Source organism: Orcinus orca, chromosome 7 (genome assembly GCF_937001465.1).
Source record: "Orcinus orca chromosome 7, mOrcOrc1.1, whole genome shotgun sequence".
NCBI classification, from domain to species: domain Eukaryota; kingdom Metazoa; phylum Chordata; class Mammalia; order Artiodactyla; family Delphinidae; genus Orcinus; species Orcinus orca.
This window is the reverse complement of record NC_064565.1, coordinates 12,212,422-12,229,001: the sequence shown is the minus strand read 5'-3', so window position 1 is coordinate 12,229,001 and position 16,580 is coordinate 12,212,422. Positions and strand designations below refer to the sequence as shown.

Sequence of the window (16,580 nt, the reverse complement as noted above, 5' to 3'; positions counted from 1 at the left end):
AAGTTGTTAGCATCTTCCATTTGTTGGGGGTTTTAGTTCTGCAGAACAGCTCAAAGATATTGTTGTGTGTATCCCATGAGGCAGAACCAGGACCCTGCCCCAGGGCTGCACTGTTGTTTCTTACCTGCTCCTCCCTTGTCTCTGCATCCCCTCCCTTCCCTGATTAGCAGCTGTTTGAAACTCCCGTTTGGAACTCAGGGAAGGTCATGGAGGCTGGAATCTATTCCCTACCAAAAAGAAATGGGGGACACAGAAAGGCTTCCATGCCCAGGAGCCCCACAGGGTCCTGCTGTTTCAGAAGTGCCTTCCTTTAAAAAGGCTCCAGGGAGAGGATGAGCCCCTGGGCCTCCCTGAGGGTTGGTACCTGTGTGGGAAGAGGAATACTGGTCACCCCTCCCTCCCTCCCTCCCTCCACAGCCCCAGGTCTGACTGTACTGACTGCAGTCTGAGAACTGGCGCACAGAAGCTGGGCTCCCTGGCACCTCACTTCTTCCCTCCCCTCCCCTCAGCCTCATCCCCCTGGCCTACCCAGTGTCCTGGAAAACTTTATGGAAGCACAGCCTGCTCCCCAGCCCACTGGGTCCCAGGCCCAGCCAGAATAAGATGCAGTGGTGATGAAACTGCACAGCTCAGATTGGGACTTACACCCACTGTCTTTTAATTGAAATCACACACCTGGTCTCAGGACTTAATGAAGCTCAGGTTCTTTATGTCTCATCACAGAAAGAATTCAGTGAGAGACAAAATGATAAGTAAGAAGTAGATTTATTTAGAGAGATATACATTCCGCATACAGAATGTGATTCATCTCAAAAGGCGAGAACAGCCTTGGAAGAAACACACTCCACAGACAGAGTGAAGTCTGTCTCAGAAGGCGAGAGGCCCCAAAATATGGGGGGGCGGGTTAGTTTTTATGGGCTGGGTAATTTCATAGGCTAATAAGTGGGAGGGGCATTCCAACTATTTTGGAGAAGGGGTGGAGATTTTCAGGAACTGGGCCACCACCCACTTTTTGGCCCTTTATGGTCGGCATCAGAACTGTCATGGCTCCTGTGGGTGTGTCATTTAGATGCTGATGTATTACAATGAGCGTAAAATGAGTCTCAAGGTCCACTGGAAGTCAAATCTTCTGCCATCTTGGACCTAATTGGTTCTAACCAGTTTAGGTCGTGTCCTCAAGGGCTATGTCATTCTTTTAGAGGTTGTGCCCTGCCCCCTTCCCTCCTGTTTCAGTGACATGGAAGCTGCAAGGCCGGGTTGGCCAAGGAGGCTCAGTGCAGACGCCACCCAGGAGGGAGAGGTCACAGGCTGACTGCATAGGTGAGGCTGCCATACCAAGGAGCAGAGCAACTTAGTGAGTGCATGGACACGGACACGTGCACGCAGCAACCAGTACACACGGATGTGCAAATAAATAATGTTCCCACTGGGCAGGGAGAATGCTTACTTTATCTCTGATCCATCCCCCAACAAGGCACTGGAGCTTCCATGCAGCGGGCCTGCAACAGATGGTAATCAGGACAAATAAGAACAAGTATGCACACCTCGAGTCTCCAAGGGCTGTTCAGGGAGAAGGAGGGAAGTGGAGGGGGAAGGAAGAGAGGGGGGATAGAAGGGGGGAGGGCTGGAAGAAGAGGGGACACTCTTATGTGAACCCCAGCTTCTTTGCACATGGTCCTCCGTCATCCTCACCATAACCTCCCAGGAGGACTGCCTCATCCTCCCTTTAGACCTGTAGAAGCTGAGGTTCAGAAAGATGGAAGGACTTGCTGGAGGTCACACAGCTTCTAAAGGCCAAGGGAGCATCTGAACGCAGGCCTGTCTGGCCAGTAGACTGGGGAAGGGAGCCTCCTGCCCTCCACAGGCTGAGGTGAATCAGCGGGAGTTCTTCCTGGGAGCAGAGCAGGTGGCAGCAGGACTCAGGGAGGCCACGGGGCCAGGGCACCCAGGCCCGCTCTCTGCCGTCCAGCAGGCCCGGCCAGCCACGGCCTGGGCTCCCGTGCCAGCATCCCCATTCCCACTGAGGACTGGCCAAGGACGGAGGCAGCTCAGAGCCATGGGAGCTGGCCCTGGGCAGGACGATTAGCAAGACAGAGACAGTAAGTGTTTTCAGGTCCATCATACCTCACCCACACCTCAAGCATCCCCGAAGTTTGCCACCCAGGTCACTCTTATCAAGAGGAAAATGACCAACTAGATGACATCATGTCATTCATACATGCCCTTATTGGGTGATCTGTGCTTTTAAAAAGTATTCAATTCAAAAATAAGCATATTTCATGATGACATTTCAGACCCAGAAACAGATGGATCATATATGTCTGTATGTGTCAGAGTGTATAGCTGCAACCCACAGACAGGTACCTATCTAAGTGTGAGGGTGACACAGCTGAATATAACAGGCCCTGGCTCTAAGGGTGCGTGGCTTTGTGGAGGAGATAAGCACATAAGTGTACATGGAAAAGTGTTACTGATGCTGTAAGAGAAATGATATAGATAATGTGGACACCAAGTGGGGAGGGGCCAGTTCCACTTGGGGGATGGCATGGACTTAGGAAAGGCTTCAGAGGGAAAGCAAGGCTTGAGTGAGTTGCACTGTAGACCAGAGATGGACCGTGGCCTTTGTCCCATGGGCAACAAGGAGCCACTGAAGGAACAGGTCAGGCTCCATCATAAGGATGTGGCAATGCACCGTGGAAATGTACAAGGGTTCTAAGGGCAGATCAAGGTCTGGATGCGGCCCAGGGTCCGAGATGTCCGTCACCCTGAGCACCCCCTTCACTCCGGCGACGCTGTTGTTTAGTCTGAATTTCACATGACTCAACCCATGCTGCTGGGTGGGAAATGGATCTCGTCCTCTCACCAGAAGAAAGGGCAGTAGGTCAGGGCTTCGAGCCAATCGTTATGTAAATATTAGAGAACTTTTTCTGCCATGGAAGGAACTCATGATGATTTTATCTTGTTTACGTTCCTTTGGAGGAGAGGCTGCTCAACTGTTTGCCGCTCCTCGCTGAGTATTTTTTATCATCATGGCAACAGGGATGCTTTAAGGGACCAAGAGGATTTTAACTGGCCCAGGGCCACAATGAACCTACAGGCACTTTAATGCTTTCAGTGTAACAGCTCCACATGTTACGGAGAGAGAGTGGTTCTGGAATCAGAGAGAGTTGAACAAAAATCTCCCCTGTGACACAAACTAGCTCTGCGACCCAGGAAGAGTTACTTAACTTCTCTGTTTCAGTTCGAAAGAACAAAGTGAAGATAAAAATATTTTAATTTTACAGTGTTTTGAATATAAAATTCAATATGGCAATAAGCTTGTCGGGAACGGTGAAGGCGCTGAGATTTTACCTGCTTTCGAGTTAACAGGTCATTCTGTAACACTTCCAGGGGTGTGGACAGAAGGCACAGGAGTCCTTGTTCAGAGACCGAGGGCTTCCTCACTCATGGCACAACCGGGACATGAATACCAGCATCTTTTCATCAGTTCTCTTTGTCCCCAAATCCCACATGGCAATGTGAATGGTCCCAGATGGCTGCATGTCCACATGAGTGGGTTAAGTTCTGGAAGCAAGTGCTGGCTAGGAGAAGTTGAGTCCATTATAATGGGAAGTAAGCATGCCCACCCTCCGCTCTGGAGGGAAGCACTGTCTCCATCCTCCAAGACCACTTGTTCCACAAACATCCTTGCAAAGATGGTCCAGAACAAAGGACAGCCTGTGCCTCACTGACACGATGTGAGGGATGAGAGAGACCCATGGAGAACTGTCTCTCAACATGGTAAGCACTGCCTAACCCCGTGCCTGGGACTGAGGGTGCTCCGTAAACACCTGTGAATAAGTGTGCACATGCATGACCCCCTAGCAACGAGCTAAATAACCGCTGGACTGCTGCCTTCTCAGCAGCAAATCAGAAAGCAACTTCCGCTTCTTTTTCTTTCCCCCCCAAGCCGTGCTGTGTGGCTGGTGGGATCTTAGTTCCCCAACCAGGGATCAAACCCGGGCACAACAGTGAAAGCATGATGGAGTCCCAACCACCAGACCACCAGGGGATTCCCAGAAAGCATCTTCTGCTTCTTGAGACACATGAGGGAGTTTAAAGTAGAAGACTTTTCTGCCCCTCTTTGTTAGTGTATGAGGGAGATGGCTGAGGGGGTGATTGCTTTCGCTGCTTTGCTATCACAAATAGAGGCAGACACGGTGGGAAGTCTTAGTTCATGGGTGAATTCATAAATCCAAAGCCCTGGCAATGAACTTGGATGAAATTTGCCAGCTTCTATTTCTGAGGTCGTCCTGTGATGGAGAGGTCTCTCTTGCCAACATGCTAGATCTCCAAGGATGCTTAAGATATACAGACCTTCCCGTCTCTAACTTCGAGCCAAACCCTTCAGCCAACTCTTATTTTTCAACTAGCTGGAATTCTTCTTTTTCTCTCAAAAGGACTTAGGGAAGAGTTCTGCATTCACCCTGTCAAGAGAATGCACCCTGTGGGCCCCTTCGATGCCTCAGAGGCAAATACACTGTGATCTAGGGAAGGACCGTTTAGTCCACGGCCGTTGTTCATCAGATACTGTTTTCTAAGGGTGACAAGTGGAGATGTTAGGACAAAATGATGGTGAGCACCCAGACCCCACCATCCAGGGAGGGAAACACCTTCATTCATTCCACAAATGTTCTCTGAGTTTATACTACGCTGCGGGTACAATGCCAGAGATTTTGAGGCTATCAGGACTCCACGGCTCTGGAGGACGCCCACCACCACAGGAAGCGTGTTGAATCGGCTCAAGTTGTGAAGGGCCACAGTGGAAGGCTACCAAAAGAAATAGACCCACAGACCTAGAAAACAAATTTATGGTTACCAAAGGGGAAAGGGGGGATGGGATAAACTAGGAGTTTGGGATTAACACATACACACTACTATATATAAAATAGATAAACAACAAGGACCTACTGTATAGCACAGGGAACTATATTCAGTATATTGTAGTAACCTATAAGGGAAAAATATCTGAAAAAGAATATATATATATATATATATATATATATATATGTATATAACTAAATCACTTCGCTATACACCTGAAACTAACAAAACATTGTAAATCAACTATACTTCAATTAGAAAATAAAAGGCCTGTGGGAGGTCAGAGAAGGATTCTGGTTTTTTTTGGCTCACCACGCAGCTTGCGTGATCTTACTTCCCCGAAAGGGATCAAACGCATGCCCCCTGCAGTGGAAGCTCAGAGTCCTAACCACTGGACCACCAGGGAAGTCCCTGAGAGAAGGATTCTTGAAGGAGGACTTCTGAGCCTGCTTCTGAAAGAGTCAGCCAAATGCAGAGATGAAAGATACAGAGAAATAGAGGTGAGTTCCAGAAACTTCAAGTGAGCTGTTATTTTTGGAGGCTGAGGCATGTGTGGAAGTGACCAGGGATGAGGCTGGACCCGGAGACTGCAAAGAACCAGGTAATGAGGGGCCTGGCTGCCGTACTATGGAGTCTGGTTATTGCCCCAAAGGTGGTGGAAAGCCCTCGGAGGTACTTACGGGAGGGAACAGGGTGTGGATATGGTCTGGTTTGCAGAACACTTTGGTGGCCAATGTTGAGGTGAATTAGAGGTGTACTGTGAGGAGAAAGATGGCCTAGAAATTGTCGAGGCTTGAATAAGGAGAAGCACATTATAACAGATCCCTCAGGATGGAAGCAAAATCCTCTTTGGACACAACTATGAATCTACCTGTCTCTGCATTGCTTTGTAGGTTGCCACGTGTACAGAACACTATGGACCCCAGAACAAAAATTCAAAAGATATGCGTTGGGTTTATGGATGAAGACTCTTCATCCACCTTTGTCACTAAAATCTGCACAGAAAGAACCAAGGTCTTCAGCTTCCTAAAGACATGTTTGCAATTCCGCTGGGACAAAAGATACCTAGCTAGAACCCCAGAGGGGAAATAAAAACAAAGGATTCAGAAGGGCTACCTCTTAAAGCCTGTCTATACAGCATTGGAGATGCCCACAGAAGGGCTTCTACCCAAACTTTCAATCCCAAGGAAGTCAGAAATGCCATAATTCAAGTTTTATTCTTTAGGAAGAAACATTGCAAATGTCTCTGCCACACGTACCCTTTCTGGCATGGGGGAAACAGGGGAAGGCGAGGCTGTACACATCCCCTCTTCCCTGTGTGGGGGACTCAGGGCACCAGAGCCTGGAGGCAGGAGAGCAGCACAAGGTGATGAGGTATATTTGTGTGGTGGAGGGCACGGTGGAGACAAGAGGGCACAGAAGGGAGATGTCTCTCATTTCATTAATTTGCAAAGGCTCAGCTCTTACACCCTTCTCAGTTCAGAACACCATCTTGGCCACATAGGACTAGGATACAGAAAAGAGGCTGTGCTTGAAGTCAGGCAAAATGACCGGACATGGTCCAGATAAGGTCACAGAAACCAATAGGGGTACTTAGGTCCAACCTTCTAATTTCTCTGCTAGAAGAAAAAATGGGATCCTAGAGACACAAGAGGGGCAGGCTCCACCTATGTTATAAATACCAGCACCTGGGCGGCCCTGGGCACCTGGGCAGCTACTGGGCACCTGGGTGGTACTGGGCATCTAGGCAGCACTGGGTACTTGTGAAAGTCCTCCCACACCTGTGTCCCTGGCAGGCATTGCCAGTTGAGGATGACACTCTCCCACTGAAGCCAGACTGGGCTTCCCCACCCTGCCCCGCTCCCTACATCCAGCCATGGTCTGACAATGGAAGGGACCCGTTGGGTCTTTCAGTTGATTGTTACTAACTGCAGAAGAGGAGCTGGTTCCTGGGAGATGACATGGGGCAGATTCAGGAGGCTCCCCTTTTGGAGCCTTGATTTCCTCATTAGTTAAAAGGGGATGAAGAGTCCTACCATCCCTTCTTCATGAAACTGTTAGAAGGAGCCAGTGCCCTGGGACATGGAGATGCTCAGGATGAAGAGAAGGTCTTTTCACCCCTGTCAACAGCCTGTTGAAATGTGCCATCACAAAGTTATTTTTGGTTGCTTATACAGAGAGATTTTCCCCCTACAGACAAGTTTGATTAAAAAAAAAAAAGCTGGAGAGTTTAAACAGCCAAGCTGAGTTGGAATTCTTGGTAGCTAACAGCAGCTACCCCCCAGGGAAGGAGAAGTAAGCTCTCTAACTTGTTTATTCTACCCACTACTAATCACCTGCCATTAAAAAATGATTGTAAGAGGGAAAAAAAATGTGCAGCTGCATTACTAATCAAAGATATATATATATATAATATACACACACGTTTACATACATACGCATATATATCACATTTTATCTTATTAACTAAGACAGAGATTACCTAAAAGAAGCTTACCCAAAGCCACTAAGCATCCAATGGGCACACGCTGGTGAGTGCAGACCTGCCCATCACTTCTCTGGCAATGCCTTTGGCAGTGCACCAAGAATCTTGTAAACGTTCACATTCTTTGTCCCAGAAACTCTACCTCTAAAAGTCTGTTCTGAGAAAATACCCTGAAATACAGGCCAAGATTTCAGTTTAAAAAGGCCCATAATAACTCTATTTACAGTAAGGAAAAAAATAGAACAGTTTAAGTGTTTATCATTAGGGGAATGTTAAGATAATTATGATGTAGACTTGCAATTAGATATTCTGCAGTGATGATATGGTGTTGCAGAGAATGTTTAATAAGTTGGGGAAATGTTCGTGATGTGACATTACGTGAAAAACATTAAAATACACAACATACCCAGTGCAAACACAAGCACACTAAAAAGGCACAGAAAAGATGGGAAAACTCACCTGCACATTAACAGTAACTGCTCAGGTTAAGACCAATGAGAGACGTTTCCAAAGAACTCAAGGAAGCTCTTCTGAGACACCTCTCCCTTTGGAATGTGGATCTTCCCTGTGACCTCTTGTCTCTTTGCCCTCAGGATGGACCCCTCCACTTGCTGTCTACCTGCTGTCAAAGGGGTCACATGCAGTACTTCAAGGCCCATACGGTCCCTGGGAGTCTGCACACCAGGCATCTCCCTCCATCCCAGAGCTCTGCAAGGACCTCGGCTTCTGAAGCAGAGCTTCTTCACAAACAGGAATAAGTAGGAATCACTGTTTTTGGATATTTCCCTCCCATCACATAAACTTTCTAAGTCTTCTACCAAAAATATATAATCAGAAAAAAAAGCAGCATAAGCTAAATGAACCTCATCCAAGAAGCGGCATTTTCATAGATGCAGAGTATTTTACAGCCCACCCCTCCCGCTGAGTCCTCCCTGTGAGTCCCTGTGTGAATCCCCCCAGTGAAGATTGTCTACCCAGGAGGGGTCTTTAGAACCAAGCAGAGAAACGGTACATGAGTATCACCCAAACTATAATCAAGGCCAGGCGAAAGTGATCTAGTCCTTGGTGGGGAGACCGAGAGAGATGGGATAAAGGCTTGTCTGATACAACACAATGCACTGAAGGTGAGTGACGACATACCTACATACTAGGTATTACCTATTCACTCCCTGAATGCTCACAACGATCCTTTGAGGTAAGTGTTATTATTTTCTCTCCACTTTATGGATGAGGAAACTGAGACAGAGACACATGAGGAACCTCATCCAGATTGCATAGCATAAGGTGGCAGAGCCAGGATTGGAACCCAGGCTTCAGCCCATGCACTGCATGGTTTTTTAGAAACTGATGATCTGATATGGAAGAGCTCCAGTGAGTTTCTGGGAAGCTGAGGTTTGTGGGCTTGCAGGAGAATTGCTCTAAGAGTACCCAGAGACCTTCCCTGTCTAACATGAGGTGAGTGAGCTCATCTGCACCCCAAGGCAGCCACGTCAGCCTTCCTATCTGCTGAGCTGGCTTCCTATCTGCTGAGCTGGTATTTATTCTGACTGATGTAAGTGCCTTCCCAAGTAAACTCTCAGAGGCCAGGCAAGTACATTCTCAGATACCATAAGACATCTTTTCCTTTACAGTTTCCCTGCTTTCCCAGGGGTGTTTGTATGGGAGGAGGCAAAGGAGGAGGGGAAGGCACTGCCTTCCAGAAACATCCTACCTAGATGCAGACACTCAGTTCTCATGGTAGTGGGAAACCCTGAGGGATGGTGTTGCCCAGGAGGCAAGTCAGAGATCTTTGTTCATTGGCTTTGGCAAAGCAGGACCTGTGGGGCTCTGAGAGGGCAGAGTGCCACCTGCCACCATGGTAGGAGTAACAGAGCATGTGCAGAGAACCTCCTATGTGCCTGGCCCTGTGTGTGCACTGGGTCTACAGAGACGAAGGTCTGCTCTCAAGCAGATCACACAGACAGAGACATTGATAGAAAGGAACGCCAAAGCAACACATATTGCTAAATAGAGAGAGGGGACCACAGGATGTTTCCTTACGTGTCCAGCGGGATGAGGAGGAGAAAATAGAAGGAAAGGGAAAGAAATTGTGGTGTGGGCAGAAAGGAAGAGAGGGGTTGGTCAAGTAAAGCTTCTTGGAGGAAGAATTCTGCTTGTCAGTCTGAAAAGGTAAGTAGGAATTACTGAGTTACTGGTTAATTGAATTAAGAAAAAGAAATTTCAGATAGAGACGGGTGAGTAGACATAAATGGGTCTGGCATGCCCAGGGTCCTGGAGAATGCAAGGAGAAACCTCACTAATAGCCTTGAATATCAAGCTATGAAGGGTGCTTTTCACTCTGCCACCAATGGGACTTGCTTGAGAATTCTGAGCAGGGACGGGCCTAATCTGATTTGGGGAGATGGACTAGATAGAATCATCCCCCTCCTCAGGCCAAAGTGATGGAAATCCCCACCACTTTATAAAGTCTCTAACTGAGAAGAATACACTATCTCTGGAAAAGGAGTTAACAGCATGCAAATACCTTCCCTGGGTATATCACCTTATCTCCCTGGGTAATTCCTTACCACTCACCTACTAATACTTTAGCTCCCACCAACACAAAAACGCCTATAGCACATGAGCCTGCATCCCTTTCTCAGATTAGGTGACAAGGAAAATCCTGGCCCCAAGCTCACAAAGCATAGGAAAGGTCATTTATTTTATTTTATTTTATTTTTTATTTATTTATTTATTTTAGATGTTGGGGGTAGGAGTTTATTAATTTATTTATTTATTTTTGGCTGTGTTGGGTCTTCGTTTCTGTGCAAGGGCTTTCTCCAGTTGCAGCAAGCAGGGGCCACTCTTCATCGCGGTGCACGGGCCTCTCACTATCGCGGCCTCTTGTTGCCGAGCACGGGTTCCAGATGCGCAGGCTCAGTGGTTGTGGCTCACGGGCCTAGTTGCTCCGCAGCATGTGGGATCCTCCCAGACCAGGGCTCGAACTCATGTCCCCTGCATTAGCAGGCAGATTCTCAACCACTGTGCCACCAGGGAAGCCCCTTATTTTATTTTTAATATCATTTTTATATGCTTTTAGATAGATAATTTTAGAAGTAACGCTCCAGTTGAGATGGTACAATTTCCCTCTTTAGATGCATAAACTATTCTAAACATATGGTAATAAGACATAAAGCACAGAAGGGAGAAAGCAAGGAAAACATTTCTGTGGCGTCAGAAAAAAATCAGAGATTCAGAGAGGGACTGGCTTGTTTGCTAGGAAATAGCTCTGGCTGGGTAAGAGAAAGTAAAGGTATTCACCTGGGAAGGGAGACCCATAGTTCAGAAAGCAAGACCTTTGGAGAACACCGGCCCTCTGAGCACCATGAAGCACGAGCAAAATTAAGTTCACCTTTTGACATATCCTAGCAAAGCCACAGAAAAATCAGAGAAAAGAGAGATTGCCTCCAAAGGGATAACAACTGGGCTAGTGGTTGACTTCTTAACAGCAGCAAAGGAAGTCAGAAGGCAATGAATTATCTACAATGTGCTGAGCAAAAATTATCCAGGAAGTGACAAATAGAAACAAAAAGATAGAAAGAGAAGTCAAGAGACAAAAGATAACTGGAGGATTGAGTAAGGAGAGCTAATGTACATTTCATCAGATTTCTAAAAGGGGAGAAGAGAAATGGAAAGAGGCAATAGGTAGGTGGGAATTTTCCAGAATCAGTAAAAGACACCGATCTTCAGAGTACAGGAATACCAAAGATTCCCAAGGAGGATAAATACAAAGAACCCACACCTAGGCACATTGTAGTCAAATTGCTAACAGCGAAGACAATCAGAAGCAATGAGAGAGAAAATATAGATTAAATTTAAAAGTATGAAGAATTATTTTGACAAAAAAAAACCCTCCTCAACAAAAAAAAGAAGGAAACCATTTGAAAAAAGAAATAATATTTTAAATGAGAAAGAGAAAACTGTCAACCTGGAGTTACATACTTATCAAAACTATCTTTCAAGAATATAAAGAAAGAAAGACATTTTCAGACAAACAGGAAACTTTCACTAAAGGAAATTTTAAAATACATCAGGAAGAGGAAAGAATCCAAATGGGAAGTGTAAGATGCAAGATGAAATGATAAGCAAAAAATGTGGTAAATATATAAGTAAATCTAAACAAAAGCTAAATTTACAAAACAATAATAATAATCTCTTATGTGCTTAGAAGTAGAGTAAAACTGAAATAATGGACATCAACACCATATTTAGAAAGGAGAGTTAAAATTAAAATATACTTGGGTTTTGTATTGTTTAGGAAAATGACAATAATATTAATTAAATTTTGATTTTGGTAAGTTAAACACAAATAGTAGTAAAATAACAGAAAAAAAATGTATAAATTCTACATTAGAGGCAAAAATGAAGTGAGAAAAATATTCAATCAATTCAAAAGAAAGCAAGAAAAATAAACATAGAGAAGATCAGACAGAAAATACAAAGTAGGTTATTGGAAACCAATTCAATTGTATCAGAAATATAGGGATTTCCCTGGTGGTCCAGTGGTTAGGACTGCTGAGGGCACAGGTTCGATCCTTGGTCAGGGTACTAAGATCCCACAAGCCACATGGTCAAAAATTAAAAAAAAAACACAACCCTATATCAGAACTACAATAAATGTAATTTATTACATTCTCCATTTAAAAGAACATATTATCAAAATAGAAAAGTAAATAGATGTTGTTTACAAGAAATAAGTCTAAAACATATTGACACAGAGAGGATAAAACAGTAAAAAATAAATCATGCAAATATTGATTCCCCCCAAAACCACTACAGCACTTATAAACTTGAATGCATATGAAAATACAGTTTTAAAATATATAAAGCAATAATAGAACTGCAAGGAGAAATAGACAAATCCAGAATTATTGGGTTGGCCAAAATGTTCATTCTTACAGAAAAAACCAAACGAACTTTTTGGCTAACCCAGTATTTTAGGAGATATTGACACACTGTTCTGGGAATAACAAGATTAAATAAGCAACAAAATTTTTCATAAAACAGAGATATAAAAGATTTGAAAAACACACCAATCTTGATATAACAGAGATTAGATAGAAGATGATAAATATAGATGATAGATAGATAGATAGATAGATAGATAAGAGATAGATAGACAGATAGATGGATAGTTATAGGTAACTAGGTAGGTAGGTGGAGGGAGATGATAGATAGTTGACAGGTAGATAATCAATTAATATTCATGGCATTCAACAGTTGAGAAATGCACATTTTCTTCAAGTGCACATGGTATATTTACAAAAATTGTCCACATATTAAGACAAAAAAAGAGAGAGAGAAAAGTCTCAACTGCTTTTAAATGATTGGTATCCTAGTATCTTACAAACTACATTCTCTGGCCACAATGTAATTAAGTTAGAAATCAATAACAAACATGTAAATTCAACAGCATACTTTTGAATAACACCTGTCAAATAAGAAATCATATGAATATTAGAAAACATTTAAAACTGAAAGATAATAAAAGGCTATATATCAAAATGTAATGAAATGTTAATTTGACATAGAGATAAAATAGTAAATATTAATATTAGGAACAAGAAAGTATAATTTAATGAACCGAGCACCAGACTTGAAAGAACAATAAAAGATACCCAAAGAGGGTGGAAAGAAGAGTATACAAAGGCAAAAGCAAAAATTAATGAAAAATAAGCACATACAATAGAGAGAAAAATAATGTCAAAAACTGGTTCTTTTGAAAAGGTCAATTTTAAAACTTCAGGCAAAAGTAATCAAGAAACACATGAGAAAAGGCATGAATAAGTAATTTAGGAGTAAAACAGAAAACATAACTTTAAATGCTGCAGATATTAAAAAGGCAATACAAGGACATTATGAGCAACATTATACCAATAAAGTTAAAAATTTATATGAAATGTGCAAAATCTTAAAAATGTAACTTACCAATACCAAGGAAAAAGGGAAAACAGAAAATCTGAGTGGTCTTATAACCATTACAGAAACTGAACCAACAGTTAAAACCTTCCCACAGAGAGACCACCAGAGCTATACCAAGTATCCAAGAGATACACAATCCTAAATTTATTGACTCTTCCAGAGAAAAGGCAGTAGACTCATTTTATGAGGCTGGTGTAAACCGGATACCAGAATCCAACCACAGAAGTATATGAAAATTAAATTACAGACAATCTTTTTTTCGTGAATGTAGATGTAAGAAATTCTTAAAGGGCTTCCCTCGTGGCGCAGTGGTTGAGAATCCGCCTGCTAATGCAGGGGACACGGGTTCGAGCCCTGGTCTGGGAGGATCCCACATGCCGTGGAGCAGCTAGGCCCATGAGCCACAACTACTGAGCCTGCGCGTCTGGAGCCTGTGCTCCGCAACAAGAGAGGCCGCGAAAGTGAGAGGCCCGCGCACCGCGATGAAGAGTGGCCCCCGCTTACGGCAACTAGAGAAAGCCCTCACACAGAAACGAAGACCCAATACAGCCAAAGATAAAAATAAAATAAAAATAAATAAATAAGAAGACCCCAAGATCACTATTAAAGAAAAAAAAAGAAATTCCTAAACACATATTAGCAAACTAAATTCAGCAAAACATATGAAAGCTTATCTATCTTGACCACATTGAGTTTATTCTAGGAGTGTGAGGTTCATTTAACACTTTAAAAAATCAACAGATGAAAGCCATCCATTAACAGATCAAAGGAAAAAAAGTCATAGGCTTATCTATAAGGTGCAGAAAAAGCATTTCATAAAATTTAGCATGTATTCATTATAAAAACTCTTAGCAAGGTAGAAATAGAAGGAAATTTACTCAACCTGATAATGCGAACTTATAACAGTGTTTCCTTAAGATTAGGAATAGAGAAAGGCTCACTATCATCACCTACACTGAACATCGTACTGGAGGTACCAGAGGGCAGAGAAAGGCAAGGGGGGAAATGTCAGCATTGGACAAGAAGAACCAAAACAGTCATTACTTGCAGACAACATGACTGATAATACAGAAAACCCCAAGAATTTACAGATGAATCATTGCATTAATAAGAGAGTTTAGCAAGATTACTGAATTAAAGGTCAGTTTCTAAAATTGCATTTCTTTATACTAACAACAAATGTTTAAAAAGTTTACTTTTACAAGTATCATTGAAAATTGTCCTGAGAATGTGAAGTCCATAGGAAAAAATCTAAGAGAGGAAGTAGATGACCTATATGGACAAAATTAGAAACTTAATTAAAAGACATTAAAAAACCTCAGTGATGTGTGTCTTTGACGCACTCCAATCAAAACACAGAAGCGGTTGAGATGTGTGTTTTGTTGTTGTTGTTGTTGTGTTCTGTTGGATTTGTGGTTGTGTAACTTGATCTGTTTCTAATATATGTTTCTATCAGTAATATTTGCATAGAAGTGGAAAGAGTAAGAATAACCAAGATAGTCCTGAAGAAGTAAAATTAGGCGAGAAGACTTAACTGATCATAGGATATTAAGAATTATTCTTTATCTCCAGTAATTAGGCCATGAGGTATTGGTACAGGGGGAGGTGAAAAGACAAATGGAAAGGAGAGGGAACCAAGTAACAGACCCACACATACAAGAATCCTAATTTATGACAGAACTAACATTGCTCTTGTTTGAGAAAAGCTGGACTTTTGAGGAAATAAAAAATGCATTTTCCATACATCTTGATCTTTATCGGGACTTCCTAATCTTGGCCATTGGTGCTGGGGTCTCTGAGCCCATCGGAGGGCTCCTGCTATCTGGGACCTAAGGAGGTGCCGCTCTCCATGGTGCTGTAGAATCTGAAGGCAAGACTAGGGTGGTTCTGAAGGGGGTGGAAACTGCAAACTGGCTGCGGCTGCTGCCACAGGAGGGAACTGTCGCCACTCTGGCAAAGAAGCATTGCCAAGTGATGCTCCCAGGAACCGGGGGACCACAGGAGATAAGGAGGCAGCCCCTTCTCCCCCTCCAGCCACGCAGTTGAACTGCAGTGCCCAAGATGGACAGATCCTAACAAGGAATAGCTGGCTAAGCAGAAATGCGGTTTGCAGAGTCCCAACCACAGCCTCACAAGGTTACCCTCCCCAGGGTGACCTGAACCTGCATGGAATTCTTCCCCCAGAAACTGGGGAGCTCAGCTCCCAGCACTCACCACCTCCCTCAGCCTTTGCCTTTTCCAGGCACGTGGAAGGCCCTGGGACACCAACCTGCTGGGGGCACATTACCAGGACCCAGAGGTCTGGGTGAGGAGCTGCAGTCTTGATGTGTGACCAAGAAACACCGTCTCTTCCCATTCAATGTTGAGACTGACCCCAGGAAACTGGGATTGAATGAAAGCCTGGGCTTTGCTCCAGCAAAGGTAAAGACCTCACCAGAGACTGGTCAATCAAAGCACTCATCACTGTCAGATACGGTTCCTCCAAGTCCTGTGTTCTTGGAAGCTGCTGATGTCATCTCCACAAAGGGATCATTAGCACAACAGCCAATAATACCACGTTTGCTCCAAAGCAGCACTGAGTTAGCAAAGCAAGCAAAAGACATCAGTTTCGATGGTCAGTGCTGCCAGTTATAGAACCCAAACCCCAGGTCTCTGGCATTAATCCCCCAGTGGGGGGAGAGCAAGAGAGCTAGAGAGGGTGAGGGTGTCCTATAAGGGTGCTCATCCTATTATGAGGGCCTCACTCTTATGTCCTTGAAGGAGTGTTCAGAACGTGCCACCCCAAAAGATGCCCCTTTGGCATATTGAATATTTTGAGCTGAAGACATTTGAAAAATAGCAAATGCAGAGAGAGGCTTTCTCTGAATTCCCTTAATCTGTCTAAAGACCAAGCCTCCTCCAAAAGGAACGCAATTGTCACAGATCTCCTCCTTGGGTGTTTATCAACCAGGGAGAATTGACTCCTTATAGGGGAATTGACCGGAAGTTACATCACATCGAGACAGACAGTCACAAACCATCACACCTCCCATCAATGCTTCTAGGGCCCCATTCTTCTTTCCTGAAAATCACTTACTCTCCTCCAAGTGGCTTCCACCCCTCCTCCCCTTCCCCTATTAAAATACTACATAAGCTCTCAAATCTCACCATTCTTTTGAGTATTCACTTTTTTTCATGTGATGTTCTAGGCACATGACATTAAAAATTAATAAATGTGCATACCTTTTCTGACTGTTGAAAGTTTATTTTGTAGACCCAGCTATCAAACCCA

General features: G+C 43.9%; 1 long non-coding RNA gene across 5 annotated transcripts in view; it reads right to left on the bottom strand.

Moving 5' to 3' along the window:
- Nucleotides 1-33: 33 nt before the first annotated feature.
- Nucleotides 34-16,580, bottom strand: part of LOC117195483 (uncharacterized) — a 44,558-nt gene continuing 28,011 nt past the window's right edge. For 3 of the 5 annotated variants that reach the window (XR_004475199.2, XR_007478371.1, XR_007478369.1), the window contains one exon: nucleotides 10,045-10,342. This is a non-coding gene — a long non-coding RNA (uncharacterized LOC117195483). Of the gene's footprint in view, nucleotides 1,500-3,256; nucleotides 4,836-10,044; nucleotides 10,343-16,580 lie in introns of those variants that run through there. The other 2 variants (XR_007478372.1, XR_007478370.1) reach the window with 2 other exon arrangements.